The sequence below is a fragment of the Apodemus sylvaticus genome, chromosome 6 (assembly GCF_947179515.1).
Source record: "Apodemus sylvaticus chromosome 6, mApoSyl1.1, whole genome shotgun sequence".
NCBI classification, from domain to species: Eukaryota; Metazoa; Chordata; class Mammalia; order Rodentia; family Muridae; genus Apodemus; species Apodemus sylvaticus.
The window spans coordinates 86,209,900-86,227,870 of NC_067477.1; the positions used below are offsets into that span (position 1 = coordinate 86,209,900).

Genomic DNA, 17,971 nt, shown 5'->3' on the forward strand with positions numbered 1-17,971 from the left:
AGAAAATGGGAAATCATTTGATATGTAAATAAATATATCAATAAATTAACAAAAAATGAAAAAAAAAAGAAAGTCTTCCAACCAAAAAATGCACAGGATCAGATGGTTTCAGTGCAGAATTCTATCAGACCTTCAAAGAAGACCTAACACCAATACTCTTCACACTATTCCACAAAACAGAAACAGAAGGAACACTACCCAATTCCTTCTACAAACCTACAATTACACTGAAAAGAAAACCACACAAAGATCCAACTAAGAAAGAGAACTTCATAACAATTTTCCTTATAACCATCGATGCAAAAATTCTCAATAAAATTCTTGCCAACAGAATCAAAGAACACATAAAAACTATCATCCACCATGATCAAGTAGGCTTTATCCCAGGGATGCAGGGTGGGTTCAATATACGGAAATCCACCAATGCAATGCACTACATAAAAAAACTCAAAAAAAAAAAAAACCCACATGGTCATTTCATTGGATGCTGAAAAAGCATTTGACAAAATTCAGCATCCTTTCATGCTTAAAGTCTTGGAAAGAACAGGAATTCAAGGCCCATACCTAAACATAGTAAAAGCAATGTACAGCAAACTGGTAGCCAGCATCAAACTAAATGGAGATAATCTTGAAGCAATCCCACTAAAATCAGGGACTAGACAGGGCTGCCCACTTTCTCCTTATCTTTTCAATATTGTACTTGAGGTACTAGCTCGGGCAATTTGATAACACAAGGAGGTCAAAGGGATAAAAATTGGAAAGAAAGAAGTCAAACTATCATTATTTGCAGATGATATGGTAGTCTACCTAAGTGACCCAAAAAACTCCACTAGAAAACACCTACAGCTGATAAACAACTTCAGCAAAGTGGCAAGTTATAAAATCAACTCAAGCAAATCAGTAAGCTTCCTATATTCAAAGGATATGCAGACTGAGAAAGAAATTAGGGAAATGACACCCTTCACAATAGCCACAAACAGTATAAAGTACCTCGGGGTGACTCTTACCAAACATGTGAAAGATCTCTATGACAAGAACTTCAAGACTCTGAAGAAGGAAATGGAAGAAGACCTCAAAAAATAGAAAAACCTCCCATGTTCATGGATCAGCAAGATTAATATATTTAAAATGGCCATTTTGCCAAAAGCAATATACACATTCAATGCAATACCCATCAAAATCCCAACTCAATTCTTCATAGAGTTAGAAAGAGCAATTTCAAATTCATCTGGAATAACAAAAACCCAGGATAGCTAAAACTATTCTCAACAACAAAAGAAATTCTGGGAGAATCAGTATCCCTGAGCTCAAGCAATATTACAGAGCAATAGTGTTAAAAACTGCATGATACTGGTGCAGTGACAGGCAGGCGGATCAATGGAACAGGATTGAAGATCCAGAAATGAACCCACACACCAATGGCCACTTGATCCTCCACAAAGGGGCTGAAAACATCCAATGGAAAAAAGATAACCTTTTCAACAAATGGTGCTGGTTCAACTGGAGGTCAGCATGCAGAATGCGAATTGATCCATCCTTGTCTCCTTGTACTTAGCTCAACTCCAAATGGATCAAGGACCTACACATAAAGCCAGACACTCCGAAGCTAATAGAAAAGAAACTGGGGAAGACCCTTGAGGACATCGGTACAGGGCGAAAGTTTCTGAACAGATCACCAATAGCATATGTTCTAAGATCAAGAATTGACAAATGGGACCTCATAAAATTACAAAGTTTCTGTATGGCAAAGGACGCCATCAAAAGGAAAAATCGGCAACCAACAAATTGGGAAAAGATCTTCACCAACCCTACATCAGATAGAGGGCTAATATCCAATATATACAAAGAACTCAAGAAGTTAGACCCCAGAAAACCAAATAACGCTATTAAAAATGGGGTACAGAGTTAAACAAAGAATTTTCACCCGAAGAACTTTGGATGGTGGAGAAGCATCTTAAAAAATGCTCAATTTCATAAGTCATTAGGGAAATGCAAATCAAAACAATCCTGAGATTTCACCTTACACCAGTCAGAATGACTAAGATTAAAAATTCAGGAGACAAAGATCAAGAATTGACAAATGGGACCTCATAAAATTACAAAGTTTCTGTAAGGCAAAGGACACCATCAAAAGGACAAATCGGCAACCAACAAATTGGGAAAAGATCTTCACCAATCCTACATCAGATAGAGGGCTAATATCCAATATATATAAAGAACTTAAGAAGTTAGACTCCAGAAAACCAAACAACCCTATTAAAAAATGGGGTACAGAGTTAAACAAAGAATTTTCACCTGAAGAACTTCGGATGGCGGAGAAGCATCTTAAAAAATGCTCAACTTCATTAGTCATTAGGGAAATGCAAATCAAAACAACCCTGAGATTTCACCTTACACCAGTCAGAATGGCTAAGATTAAAAATTCAGGAGACAGCAGGTATTGGAGAGGGTGTGGAGAAAAAGGAACCCTCCTGCACTGCTGGTGGGGTTGCAAATTGGTAAAACCACTCTGGAAATCAGTCTGGCGGTTCCTCCGAAAACTGGGCACCTCACTTCCAGAAGATCCTGCTATACCACTCCTGGGCATATACCCAGAGGATTCCCCACCATGTAATAAGGATACATGCTCTACTATGTTCGTAGCAGCCCTATTTATAATTGCCAGATGCTGGAAAGAACCCAGGTATCCCTCAACAAAAGAGTGGATGCAAAAAATGTGGTATATCTACACAATGGAGTACTATTCAGCCATTAGAAACAATGAATTCATGAAATTCTTAGGCAAATGGATGGAACTAGAAAACGTCATACTAAGTGAGGTAACTCAGACTCAAAACGTGACTCATGGTATGCACTCACTAATAAGTGGATATTAACCTAGAAAACTGGAATACCCCAAACATAATCCATACATCAAATGAGGTACATGAAGAAAGGAGGAGTGGCCCCTTGTTCTGGAAAGACTCAGTGAAGCAGTATTCGGCAAAACCAGAACGGGGAAGTGGGAACGGGTGGGTGGGAGGACAGGGGGAGAGAAGGGGGCTTATGGGACTTTCGGGGAGTGAGGGGCTAGAAAAGGGGAAATCATTTGAAATGTAAATAAAAAATATATCGAATAAAAAAAAATTCAGGAGACAGCAGGTGTTGGCAAGGATGTGAAAAAAGAGGAACACTCCTCCACTGCTGGTGGGGTTGCAAATTGGTACAACCACTCTGGAAATCAGTCTGGTGGTTCCTCCGAAAACTGGGCTCCTCACTTCCAGAAGATCTGGCTATACCACTCCTGGGCATATACCCAGAGGATTCCCTAGCATGCATAAGGATACATGCTCTACTATGTTCATAGCAGCCCTATTTATAATAATCAGAAGCTGGAAAGAACCCAGATATCCCTCAACAGAAGAATGGATGTAAAAAAATGTGGTATATCTACACAATGGAGTACTATTCAGCCATTAGAAACAATGAATTCATGAAATTCTTAGGCAAATGGATGGAGATGGAGAACATCATACTACGTGAGGTAAGCCAATCTCAAAAGATCAATCATGGTATGCACTCACAAATAAGTGGATATTAACCTAGAAATCTGGAATACCCTAAACATAATCCACACATCAAATGAAGTACAAGAAGAATGGAGGAGTAGCCCCTTGTTTTGGAAAGACTCAGTGTAGCAGTATAGGGCAAAACCAGAACAGGGAAGTGGGAAGGGGTGGGTTGGAGAACAGGGGGAAGGACGGGGGCTTATAGGACTTTCGGGGAGTGGGCGTCCAGAAAGGGGAAATTATTTGAAATGTAAATAAAAAATATATCGAATAAAAAAGATTTACTGTGTCTAGTACATTTTTGAGGCAAGAAATGGGATAGAGCAGAATGCATCATAAAATGCGAAGGAATTAGCAGAACACTAGTCAATCAATGTTTACTCCGGAATATCTCAAGGATAATCCCTTGAGACTGATACTCCAGTCTCTTCAAGGGGAAAAACTAAATTCTGAAGACACAAAATGTTTATTCCTTTAAGGCCCAGGACTCAGCACCAGGCTAGTCTTAGCAAATGCACCTTGAATCACCAACACAAAGCTACATTCATTTTGTCCTATCCTCAGAGCCTCTGAGAAAGCCTTGGAGTGATCCAGCTCTCAACAAAAGGTACGCCATCATCTTTTCTTGACCTTATTTACCAGATGACATATGAAAGCTAGAAGGGAAATGTAAACAGCGTCACAAAACAAAGGAATCTGGATAAATTTTTGAGTGACTGTCTGTGAAATAATGTTATTTAGAAGGAAAAGGAGGAGTTTTACCTTGACAGGGAAGGAGAAATAGAAGTGACAAAAGATGATGAGGAAGATTTAAAGGTGTGTGTTGTAGAGATAATCATGTGAATACTATGTGGAAGCACAAGCACTAGTAACTGCAATTCCAACACTTGGAAGGCTGCAGTAGGAAGATTTCAAGTTCAAAGCTTGCCTAAGCTACATGACAATATCATGTCTTAAGGCAAAACTGAAAATTGAATATGTCCATACTAATAATACACACACATGATCCTGAAAAGAAAAATCGGATGGGAAATAAGCTGAGGCAAGGTTTGAAGTTTGGACATTCAGCTGTGAGAGAGGAACTCTGGGAAACAGTCAAGAGTATGAGGTTTGCCTCCCAGTACTTGGAGGATGGTCAACCTGTGAAACTGAGGAGGATTACTAGCCGTGTGGCAGAGACAGAAGAGAATAAATGGGTTAATATGTGCTTCAGGATAGTGGGAGCAGGCTTAGGCATTTAATTAATAAAAAATTAGCCACTGAGTCATTTTTCTGGGACTGGAGTGCAGGTGGAAAAGCCTGTGACTGCAAACAGCATCCAACATAATGGGAATGCAAGTTTACAATCTGAAAAAAAGCTCTGGGTGGAAAGTGGGGAAGAAACTCTGTCCAGAGCAATTTTCTAGCCAGGCAAAATGTGAATGAATAGGAGCTTTAGTGCATGTCCCAGGCAAGGGAGTAGGACTGAGCAGCCAGGCATGTGGCAAACAATATATGCCCAAACCTAAGATCGTGCAAAATCCAGAAACAGAACAGATAGTGGGATGGACAGAGAGAGACAGGGGACTCTTTTACAAATCTGCATCCTAATTCCTATCCACACAGGAAAAATCCTGCACCTACCCAGATTAAATGAAAATTAACCCTCCTTCCCAACCCCAGCCTGCCCAAAGGCATGAGGATATTCATGATTCTGGGCAATGGTTAGGCCTGAGTTAAGGAAGACTTCCCTCCCTGCCCTGGACCTTCTCAAAAGACCATGATGGTCAGTGATGGCCCAAAAAGCCATATATTCATGAGTAGTCCTATTGCCACTGGGAATTGGGTTAATATCTGAGGCCTGTGTTGCCACCTAACACCAAAAGGAAGAACATGACCTATGCTGTGGCTTGAACTCAGGCCAAAGTCTGAGGGCTTGCTGCCACCTGAGGCCATGGAGATATCCAGGTTTGTACTGTGTCTAAGGGTTGTGACTGGGTACTGCTGGAGCTGAGGTCTGTGTTGATGTCCATGGCCAATGTTGCCACCTAAGATCATGTTGTTGTTTGTGCTCTATGCTGCAAGGCGAGGTCATATTGATATTCACTGGGCAGTGCTATTGCCAAGGGCCAGGTTGATGTGTGTAGCCTGCATTGTCTCCTGAGCCAGTGTTCATGTCTCTGGCCCTCCAAGGGCCTTGTATGTATCCATGGTCCTACTGTGTAGCCAGAGGTTGTGTTCTTGGTGTGTGATATCACTAGAAACCATATAAAAGTCCACCATCTGTGGCCCCACTGAAGGTAAGAAGCAAGGAAGACTTTGTAAGTGATGCCAATGACTACACATGCACACTTGAGAGGAATGGACATGGACACTTCCCTGACAACCCCCTACACACACCCCAACCCTCCCCCTCTAAAAGCAAGAGCATGAACAGGAAGTCATTGAGAAGATCATTTAAAAAATGTGATCATGGTGCTGAAGGTACCAGTCCACAATTGATTGTTTCTGTAGTAGTAGTTATACTCTGGGTTAGCTTAAGTAAACACTGCATGAGCTTCCAGTAGGGACGCAGGAAGGGAAATACTCACTTGTATTTAAAGGGTAGCCACTGTGAGTTCCACCACACTCCAGTGAATACATTGATAACTCTTATTGGACTTGTTTTTGTTTTATTTTTTTCTTTTTTGCTGTTGTTATTCTGTTGGGGATGAGGATTCCCAAGTGGGACACGAGTCTAGGAAGTGAGTATGATATGGGTCTGTGATGTAAAATTCACAAAAAATCAATAAAAATGATTATATTGAAAGAATAGTTGTAGCAAAGTGTTTCAAGAAAAATTTTAAAAGTAGCTTTCAAAAGAAAGGATGTTTTTTTTGTTTAATATCATTGCTGTGTAACACTCATATTTAAATATGAATAGTAGAATTACCTCATCTGCTGAATGGAAGAAGCGATTTTCCTATCATGAAATGGCATGAGAAATAGCAAAACTCCTGCAGGAAATTAGAAAATCATAAAGGTGTGGATGATATTCAGTAATATGGCTTGGCCAAGAAAAAAGGGAGGGGGAAGTTATGGAAAAGTCTGAGCCAAACAGCAGCACACACTCTTCCTCAGTGAAATAACCAGGGATCTCTCTCCAGACATGCCACCACTTTAGGTAATATTGTTGCATTATTACCAGTTACTTAGGAGTCAGTTAAATCCACCCTCCACATACACATGGGATTTCCCACTGGAAAACACAGAATAATGATTTCTTATGTTCCTAGAAACAACTATATGTTTAAAATCTTTCTCATATTGCTTCTGAAATTCCATGTGTTTGGCTGAAACTGTCATTGATAGTAATCTAAAGGCATATGTTGACTGTGAAACAAAGTAAAATACATTTCCATACCTGAGCATCATGAAAAATACCAGGTAAGTAGTTTTCAAACTGTTCTTTCCCATTAACAGTATGCATTAATATTTATGAATTGCTCTGTACATAAGACTACATAAGCAAATACATAAATGCAAAGGCTTGAGACCAGAACTAGTTGGCCACAAGAGTGAGGGCTCATGAAACCTTCAGGGGCTCCAAGAAGTATTGTAACTCAACACCTTGTAAAAAAATACTTTAATATTCAACATATAAAGCCTTGATTGCACAAAGGATTTTTTAGCAGCATGAGTAGCACAATAAATTTAACATTTTGATAGAGAAGTAAGTTCAGGGACACAAAATTTTACAGGGCTATAAAATTCAGAGTGTGTTCCTACCCAGTTGCGTATGGTGTCAAAAGATAGGGATAGGTATTGGAGAACAAATATACACAGAATTCCTTACTTGTTTCTGCAGTAGTATATACACTTAAAAATAGCTTAAGTAAACACTGCATGAGCTTTGGTAAAACTCACTGTAGCTACTAGTTTCCTGTTTTATCTATTCCCCTATCTTATAATAATTATTAAAATATTAACCTAAATTAATTTATCAAGTCAAGTAGAACTATTCTACTTATGAATCATTGATATTTTAAATAACATTGTCTGTGAAATAAACAAAACTTTTTTGAAAAGTAGTTAATTTCAAGAGAAATGTGATTTTGATTTACTAGCCTATTCATATAAAATAAAAAAAAATGCTAGACAGTAACCCTTTTTGAAAGTTATGCTAGTTACAGAATTTTATAGGATATGAATGTTCAGTAATAAAGTAGGTGTGGAAAGAAAGGGTGTAGCATAGTTTTGCCAGGTTTCCTTGATTCGTGATGTATTATTTTGTTCCAACTTCAGTACTCAATAAAAAAAAAATCTTGGGATATAAAAGGGATGGGAAATGTAAGAGTTATTTAAAAACTAAGATCTTTGGAAATGTCACTAAAAAATGTAAATGAAAGTGAACAGTGCAGAGAGTTCTTGGTAGCATGTGCTGTAGAACTTGTTCCCTTCCCACTGGCTGCTTCCAAGGTGAAGTCCATCTCTACTTTCCTGCTACAGTGTAAATGCCATGGAGAGACGTAGTTCTTTTATATATATATGTTTTTATGCTTTTCAGTATTGTGTTTGCCTCTTATGTTTTAAAAGCATTATATAGAACTAAACAACACCTTCTAAAATCTTAAGAAGAAGCTAGAATGATTAATGTCTCAGCTTGTGTGCTTGGCATCTGCCAGGAAAGAATAGAAGAAAACAGAGAGCAGGAGAAGGGGTGGTGAACATCTGGGGTGGTTTCCTTTCTCTGAACAGGAAAAGGTCATATCCCACCCAGTGAGAAGAAGTGACCTATTGAAAAATGTAAGTGATCTTGCTTGACCTGTGACGTGAGCGTGAAGATGACCTCAGCTGCTGACCTGCAGTGTGTGTTTCTTGTTAGAAAAAGTGAGAGAGCTGTTCTCTGCCATAAAAAAATGGAAAGGGCAGGAAGGTGCTGAAAGGGAGAGCAGTGGAGAACAGTAGAGAGCAAAACAGAGTATTGGCTTTGCCCCGAAAATATTAGGTAGAAAAGGAGTACAAGAGGTGTGTGAGCACAGATTTCCATGGCCCTGAATGCTCATAGAGTTGTGTAATCTGTGAGACTCATTCTTCTTCTCCTGCCAGTCTATTTATAGCTAAATTACATTCATCTGATTGACAACAGGACATTGTGGTATATTTCTAACAGCTCAAAGTATTATAGTTCAAACTCTACATTATAAATTATGCTAGATTGACTTTTATTGATTTTTTTTTATAAACAGATAATACTATCAAGTGAATGTCCTCATTTAAAATTTGAACGGCTCCCTGAACCCTTTATTCTATGAAATAAAAGGGATCCCTGCTTCGACTAACTGAAAATCCCTATATTACAGAACAAGTGAGAGCGAACTGTGTGTGCCTTGACCTGTAGAAACTCTTAACATTTGTTTCATCTTTTAAAGCCTCTTTCCTCCTTTCTTAGCCCTCTGTCCTCTCAGCTCCCTTGGGCTCATCACAGACACCATTATGTGAATAAGATTACACACTTGGAGATTAGCCATGGAAGGGAAAAGTCAGTCTGCATACACTTCGTAGCCACACACAAAAATTGTGGGTGCAACATAAAATCTACTGGCTAAGAAAAACTAAAGTTATTCAAGTATTTGATTTGGTTACTGGGGACGTCAAATGGTTGGAACATCTACTTTCTTATGCAAACATGGGGGAGATTTATAGCTGAAGGTTTTGCAGGCATTTGAGTTTTCCAGGTTACTGCATATTAAAAGTCTTATTTTTCTCATTTCTTGGTTATGTGTCAAAATGTTCTGATTATGTATTTCAGATGTCTATGATTGAGTGTTGAGGAGACCATGACATTTTATAGTGCCATGAAATCAAAATTGTTTTTTAAACTGCCTTCATGGGTGGAGATGAGCAGTTAATGAAGTTGTTTCAAAAGAACTAGAAATTGGAGGGGCTTTTCCTACCTTACTGACCAAATATTCTCATAAAAACATGAAACCCTCTTGGTTTTTAGTTGCTCAAAATATTCATTGAGTTAAGGCTAGTAGGTGACTTACTTAGGCTAGACCTGGGAAGCAGTGCAGATCACAATTTTTTCTTGTTTTCCCCTTTCTCTGAGATTCGCCATTGCAGTTTTTGCTGGTTAGTGTTTTGGTTGTCTGTCTGTTCGTTTGTTTGTTTGTTTGGCTGGTTTGTTGATTTTGGGACAAGGTCTCATTACACTGTCCCCCACTGGCATGGGGTTGGCTATTCAGACCTGGGTTGTCTTAGACGCTTAGAAGTTCACCTTCTTCCACCTCCTAGGTGCTGGGATTAAAGTTACACATCATGATTCCCAACCTTGAAGCAATATTAAAACTGAGTGAGGCAGTTGAGAGTCAACAAATACATTTCAATTTAATACTTAGAATATGGCTTGCACCAACCACACACAGCAGAGCCCATCCATCATCTCTCTGTGCTTTGTCTCCCATGTCTGGTCCTTCACCTTTCTTTTTATCCACCCTTCACCTCCCTGCAAGAGGGCAGAGAAAGGTGCTCCTGCAGGTGCTCCTCCATACAAGAGGGAAGAAAAAGGTAAAGAGAAGGTAAACCTTTTAAGAACTGTGGTTTAAGGTTCCCTCAGTCCAACCAAGAAACCATTTCACCAAATGTCAGTCAGAGCGTCTGGCACCGGCTCCACCCTAGAAGCTCAGAATGTGATGTGGCCTTCTCAGCAATACTACCCAGTTCAATGTGCTCTGAAATGTGATATAGTAGCTATTTGATCATCATCATAAAGTATAAAGTATAAAAATATAAAATGTATTTATCATGTATCATATTAAAAAAATAAATAAAAGAACTCTGGTTTAAAATTGTGCTAAGACAGGAAATGCTCCTTCCTCTATATCTTATCTTTTCCTCATATGTCAAAATAAGAACTAGCACTGTGAACACTAGACTATAACCTTCTCTGTGTGTGCATACCGGAAAGTGCACATGGCAAAAACATGTTGCTCCAATTTCTTTTCCCTTGAAAAATGAGTAATGGTCACTGTGCACACCTTATGATTTTCCAGTTATTTCCTTTGACTCAGATGGTTTGATAAAATAAAACTAAATTATATTTTCAATTTTACACTAAGAAAATCATTTGAAAATTGCACACAGACACCTTGCCCTCTACCCAGCACACATACTTAATCTGGCACACATGACCTGAAATTATGAATAAAAACTTATACTTTGATTTAAGGCAAGCTATAAATTTACTGTAGCATGAGGTTGCATCAACAATTGTCTACTGTACCAGTACAAATTTAGTCACACGGAAGGTTCTATAAATTATTCTTGACTTTTAATACCTTCTTGAAGCAACAGTGTTCTGGGTATCATGGGTAAAGAACATTATAAGGTAAATGCATGGACTGAAAGGTAAAGATAGATTTGAAAGATTGTTTTTATTTTTATAATTCATAAAAATAAAAGATAAAATATTAAGTATGTCATTTTCAGATATTTATACATTTTAAATACTTAAATACAAATAAAATAAACTTTATAATACAAACAAAAACTATACTTTTACTTCAGAGAAACTTTTAAAGGGTGATTTAAGGAGTAACTAAAAGTACCTTCTGATAATGGATTTTAATTAATGACTTCTATTCCTTGCTCTATTGCATTTGCTTTTTACATCATGTTGTACTGAGATGGAAACAAAACTTTTGACATGTACTGACTTCATTAAATATAAAGTTTTGGCAATTTTAGGAGACTTTCCTGATTCCATACCAATAAATGAAAAGGTTTTAAATTTCAATGGCTGAGAGGAAGTCAGACTTCAGTTATGTGAATCCAGGGTAATTTCATTCCTAGATCAAAATAAAGACCTCCTGGGGCTTGCAAGATCTTTATTATTTTCAAGCTCCAAGAAATATTTTGGTAGAGAGACATATAACAGAAAACACGTTCTGTGATCAGCACTTGGACTCTTTCCAACTGGGAGCAAGTCACTCAAACTTAAAAATGTTCCCAAGTTCTCTTTGGCTTAGAGCCCAAATTACCTTAGAATGTAACTATTTTAAACTGCAAAATACAGACATTCTTGTTATCTAAGTTAAAATATGATGTTATTTATAATACTATTTAGATTTGTAAATTTTGCAGATGGCTCAATTTTAATGATTAGATTATATATGCAATTTTAAATTTTCACCTACTATTTTAAATTGTACTAATTCTTATGGAGTTAACATCATGTCCCTAAACTAAGATTTCTACTTTATTGTGTTAAGGAACCCACCCTAGAAAAGTCTATAGAAAAAATTAATGTATACATCAGGCATATGAAATATTATTAAAGAAGTTATGAACTCTTCCTACAGAATAGTTAACCATTTTAAATTCTATAGTCAAACTCATGAGAAGTGTAAGGATTAAAAACACCAAATATGGTTAAGTTTTAAGACTAAAAATTGTGTATGCTGAAATTTGCTCCAAGTAAAAAATGCTATGATTATAAAAGAAAATATATTCTTTTGAAATTTGTAATTATGAATTTCTCCTGCTCTTAATGAGACAAATGTACCTGTGATGATGAGATACATTTTATAATATACTGCTGCCTAGGCTAGTCACCTGGCTCTTAGTACTCATCTGAAAAATAAAGTCATAATTTATATTCCATTAAGACAGATTCCTGTGGGGGCCTTAAAATGTGGAAATTCTTGTTTGACATGACTTGTCCTTAAGCCAAGCCCATTTATTTGAAAGAAACTTTGAATCACAAATTTTATTACATGGTAAAAAGTTAGTACAGACCTACACCTTCATTTCAAAGTATGACTCAAAGTGCTCAGTTTAAAAGTGTCGGTGGCGATAGTGGTGAATAAAGAATAATTTTATTTAACTGGACAGATCAATCTAAAAATCTAAAATAGTATGACTTTAGTTGACTGTTTTAAAGCTAATAGAGGCACTCTAACATAAAACACTAAAGTATACTAGGCTTTAAAAATGACACCTATAGAGGAAAAGATAATATAATTGCCAATCATAATTGTATCAAAGTGAAAAAGAAACATTTCTCCAATGATTGTTTTTATGCCATGTCCATGTCTATATTCGAATGTATAAGCATGATAGAAACCTAACACCTTTAGGTTTATTTATCTTCCTGATCTACATACTTGTAATATGATTTAAATATATCAAGGGTCATGAAAATATAGATGCCAGCCAATCAGTTCAATATATTTGTCTTCATGGATATCAGAGAGATTTTGAACTGAAAAGTCCAGAAATTTAAGAGATCAAATAAAACTCTCTCCTTTATCTCCTACATTTGACTGATCAGTAAACACATATGGCTCAGCTAATATCTTTTGTCTATTTAAAACTTCGGATGGCTGAGAGGCATCTTAAGAAGTGCTCAACATCATTAGTTATTAGAGAAATGCAGATCAAAACAACCCTGAGATTTCACCTTACACCAGTCAGAGTGGCTAAGGTCAAAAACTCAGGAGACAGCAGGTGTTGGCGAGGCTGCGGAGAAAGAGAAACACTCCTCCACTGCTGGTGGGGCTGTAAGATGGTACAACCACTATGGAAATCAGTCTGGAGGTTCCTCAGAAAACTGGACATGAGACTTCCAGAGGACCCTGCTATACCTCTCCCGGGCATATACCCAAAGGATTCCCCGGCATGCAATAAAGACACATGCTCCATTATTTTCATAGCAGCCTTATTTATAATAGCCAGAAGCTGGAAAGAACCCAGATGCCCCTCAAAGGAGGAATGGATACAGAAAATGTGGTATTTACACAATGGAATACTACTCAGCAATTAGAAACAATGAATTCACAAAATTATTAGGCAAATGGTTTGATCTGGAAAATATCATCCTATGTGAGATAACCCAATCACAAAAGAATACACATGGAATGCAATCTCTGATAAGTGGATATTAATTAGCCCAGAAGCTCTGAATACCCAAGGCACAAATTGCATAACAAATGACTCCCATGAAGAAGTGTGGAGAGGGTCCTGATCCTGGAAAGGATTGATCTAGCATGGGAAGGGAATATAAGGACAGAGAAAAAGGAGGGAGGTAATTGGAGAAGGGATGGAGAGAAGAAGGTTTATGGGACATATGGCGAGGGGGGATCCGGGAAAGAGGAAATCATTTGGAATGTAAACAAAGAATATAGAAAATAAAAATATTTTAAAAAAAACATGTTCCTATCTACTTCTGCAAGTTTTTATTTAAACTTTTGTCTTCATCTTGGTTGAGAAGATTTTTCCTTAATTCACGACTGTATAATTCTCCTCTACTTTGGTGGTATCGGAATACTTATTTACCTCACATGACAATATGTCCCAGTAGTCATAATAACTGCCCACTCATTAATTAACCTCATTAATTGAAATTTCTTAAGAACAAAATCTATTCCTTCAAAATTTCTTTTCATCAGGGCATTGTGAATGATAACTCAAAATATTAAGCAAGTGGGATCCCATAAACACTTTTGTAAATAAAGTGCTTCGATTTTTTTGTATTAGTCACTATTGTTGCTATTTTAGACTGGACAATGAAATATAATAACTAACATAATATATATCACATCATTCAAAGAATTCACAAAATTTTCTAAATTTTTGGAGATAAACATTTACAGCAGGTGGGCATTTATTCAAACAAATACAATCAATATATAGTAAAACTTAGATTCTACCTGAAGGAAGTTTGACTTTTAAAAGTGTTGTTGATTTGTGGCAAGACCAATAGAGGAGGTTTCCTTCCACCTACAACCTAAAAGCTCATTAATTCTTACTATGAAGCAACTTTGCAATTCATCGCTTTGTCCAGGTATTCAGGTACCAGGCTAAAATTAACTCCCTGACATCACTATATGAAAAGAAATCATCAGCAGAAGTAAGTTAGAGCAAGTATTTTCCAAATATTTCATTAAAAGACAAAGTATATTATCAAAAGTCAGAAAGAATAAAAATGTCCTTTGGCAAGGCTCTTAATTGCAATTACAGACACACATTAAGAGCTATTGTTACCTTTATTGAATGGTTTCACAGACAAGCAAGATGAACAGGAGTAACATATTTTCCATAGAAGGTTGTCTCCAAATTTTTGAATAAATAAAAGAAAAGATGGTCAGTAAAGAGAAAATAATTTCATTTATTGGTAGCACTCTGTAGCAGTGACCATCACCAACCTCATCAAAAGATTTGTAAAACAGCCAGGGGTGTGGGATAACTGTACTAATGTTAAAGAACTTTGCTTTAGCTACTACAGGTTATATCACCTTCTTTTTCTCCTTCCATAAATGATATCATCTAGCAATGCACTCAAGGTATTCTTCTTATTGATTTTTCATCTTGAAAGGCATATTTAGTGTGTTAGCAAAGGAGTATTATCTACCCAAAGTATTATCCAGAATGTAATACTATGTACATATGTACATGTGTGTATTACATATGAATATACTCTTCCTAAAATTGAATATTAGAGAGGGAAGAATTTTAAATACACTATATGGATTCCTTTTCATTTTAGGAATGATAGAAATAAAGCCAAGAAGCATTAACCAGCATTCCAAGGCAATTCATCAATAACCAAAATGTTCTTTAGAGAACATGGCTTTCTATAATTAATAAATTTTGCTTCTCTGTGTTTTCAAAATTCTTATGTATTATGCTTTAATAGCTAGTGTTCTAGGAATTTATAAAAATTCAAATTATGACTATTATAATATATACTTAGCAATTGTTACATTCTGTTATTTTGCATAGCTAAAATTAATGCTTCAATAACAAAATACTTAGGTTTACTAGTACACAGCACTAAATACTACAAGACTAGATAAGAGATGAAAGACATAATTTAAAATTCAGGTCTTTCTTTAATGTAATACCCATAATTTCTATGTAATTACCATAAGAATGTGACATTACTTGCAGACGCTGTTAATACAGGACTTGCTTTGCACTGACAGTGAAAAAATAAAAATAACTTTCATAAAGCATAAAATAATATGCTAATTTGTATGCATTTTATCTTTTACCCTGATGTGTTCAATGATCTATATGCTACTCTATACCCACTATCAAATTTCCTCACATATATACATGTGTACATTACAGGGTAGAATAGACATGTAACAGAAAACATAGGGTTTTAGTATTTTTTCTGAGATTTATAAGATTTTTTACACTATTTATTCTAAGTGCATTTACTTTCATTCAAACTGTGTAGGTTTATTTGTTTAGAGCTGTATATATTCCACTTTAAATATGAAATTAACAATCATTTGATATAAAACATTATTTGTTCAATTTTAACAATAAACATGGGGGTGGAAAAAATGCTGTAGCAAAGTATGAAATTCTCTTGGTATACATGCTCATGAGTGAAACAAATGAGGCATGATATAATTTTATTTTTCATTTTTGTACAACCTTCAAAATGGTTTCCACAATGGATGTATTCACTTAGACTGGCATTGTGGGAGTGTCAAAGGCAGTCTGTGGCCTGGTTCAATAAGGCTTACTCTGGAGACACATTAGAGTAGTCTACAAGGGATAGAACCAGTGAGCCATGCTCCCACATACTCAGGCTCCTGACACCAAGTCCATACTCCTGACACCAACTCCATAATCCTGTGGCCATCAGTCACATAGAGCCAGGCCCCTAGTGTTCTGGCTAGACTCCACCTCCACAGTCACCTGGCAGCAGCCAAGTTTTCCTTGCCCCACAGTTACCTGGCAATATCCAGGTAACCCAGCCCACTATAAAAGGGGATGCAAGGCCCCTCCTACCTCTCTTGCTTTTTCTCTCTTGCCCTTATACTCTCTCATCTCTTGTTCCCCATTACATCTCTTGTCTCATTTTTCCCCTCTTTCCATGTGGTCATGGCCAGCTCTCACCCTTTTACCTTTTCTTTCTCTCTTTACTTCTCTATTTCTTTTCTTTTTCCTATTTCTCTATAATAAAGCTTTAAAGTCATGGGCTGTCTGCCTCTTCTTATCAAAACTCGCCTTGTTGGATAAACACAACAGGTCTCTAGCAGCCGGAAAAGACCCAAGATTCTCCCCCGTCCAGCCAGGCTTCCTCTTCAGGTACAGGTGGCCAGCACCAGAGTATTCCTGCCTTCTGAGCAAGGACCTTCCCCACTAACTGGGCAGCTTCCCTCAGCAGGTACTAAGGCTCTGTTTACAGGTAGCTGTAGAGAAAATGGACGGGCAGGGCCCGTACCTGTGTGACTCCTGTCAGGAGTATGGAGTTGGTGTCAGGAGCCTGAGTATGTGGGAGCCTGGCTCACTTGTTGAGCAAGGCTTATTCTGGAGACCCATTAGAATACTCTACAAGGGATGGAGAATATTCTACTTCCTTTCATGGTCCCACATGGTACCACTGAATCTCCAACATTTGTTGCCATATACCTTGAGTATAGTCATTGTAACTGAAGTGAGGGGATATCCCCAAGCAATTTAAATTTACATTAACCTGATGGCTATGGATGTTGATCTCTTCTTTAAACAGTTATTTAAAAGCCGCTTGTGTTTATAGTTGAGAAAACTGTCAATTCATTATTTTATTTTATGATTGACAGATGTATTTCCTTGATATTTATTATTTAGCATTGTTTTTCTTGGTTTGTTTAAGAAGAATTACATGGTGCTCACTTTAGCAGTCTATATACTAAAATTAGAACATTACAGAGAATATTAGTATGGCTACTATGCAAGAATGATACACAATTTAGTGAAACATTACATATTTTTAAGGATATACACATATATACACACATACACACAAATACACACACACACACACACACACACACACACACAAAACCACCACTACCACCACCACCACCACCAACAACAACAACAACAAGAGCAAAATAACAGGAATTAATAACTTTAAGCCGCCAGGTGGTGGTGGTGCATGCCTTTAATCCCAGCATTTGTGAGGCAGAGGCAGGCTGATTTCTGAGTTCGAGGCCAGCCTGGTCTACAGAGTGAGTCCCAGGACAGCCATGGCTACACAGAGAAACCCGGTCCCAAAAAAAAATAAATAAATAACTTTAAGCCATTAATATCTTTCAATATCAATCTTCTCAACTCTCCAATAAAAAACCATATATTTACCTAATAGATGATAAAACAGAATCCATCTTTCTGCTGAGCACAAGAAACACTTCTTGACATCAAAGATAGACACTACCTCAGAGTAAAGATTTAGAAAAATATTTTCCAATCAAATGGAGTTATGAAGCAAGTTGGTGTAGCCATTGCAATATTTACAAAATAGACTTCAAACCAAAAGTAATCAAAAGAGGCTGGGAAGGACAGTTCTTATACAAAAAAGAAAATTTCAATCAAGATGATAAGTCAACTCTTCTTTTGTTTGTTTCTTCTTTTGATTCTTTTTTTCTCTTTTTAGACAGAGTTTTTCTGTGTAAATCTCT

At 37.0% G+C, this 17,971-nt stretch overlaps 1 protein-coding gene and 1 non-coding gene across 2 annotated transcripts in view; one reads left to right on the top strand and one right to left on the bottom strand.

Moving 5' to 3' along the window:
* Window positions 1-17,971, bottom strand: part of Agmo (alkylglycerol monooxygenase) — a 401,155-nt gene that overhangs the window by 112,186 nt on the left and 270,998 nt on the right. The window lies entirely within an intron of this gene.
* LOC127688080 (U6 spliceosomal RNA) lies at window positions 17,176-17,282 on the top strand. Its single transcript, XR_007978543.1, has one exon. It is a non-coding gene; the product is annotated as a U6 spliceosomal RNA (small nuclear RNA).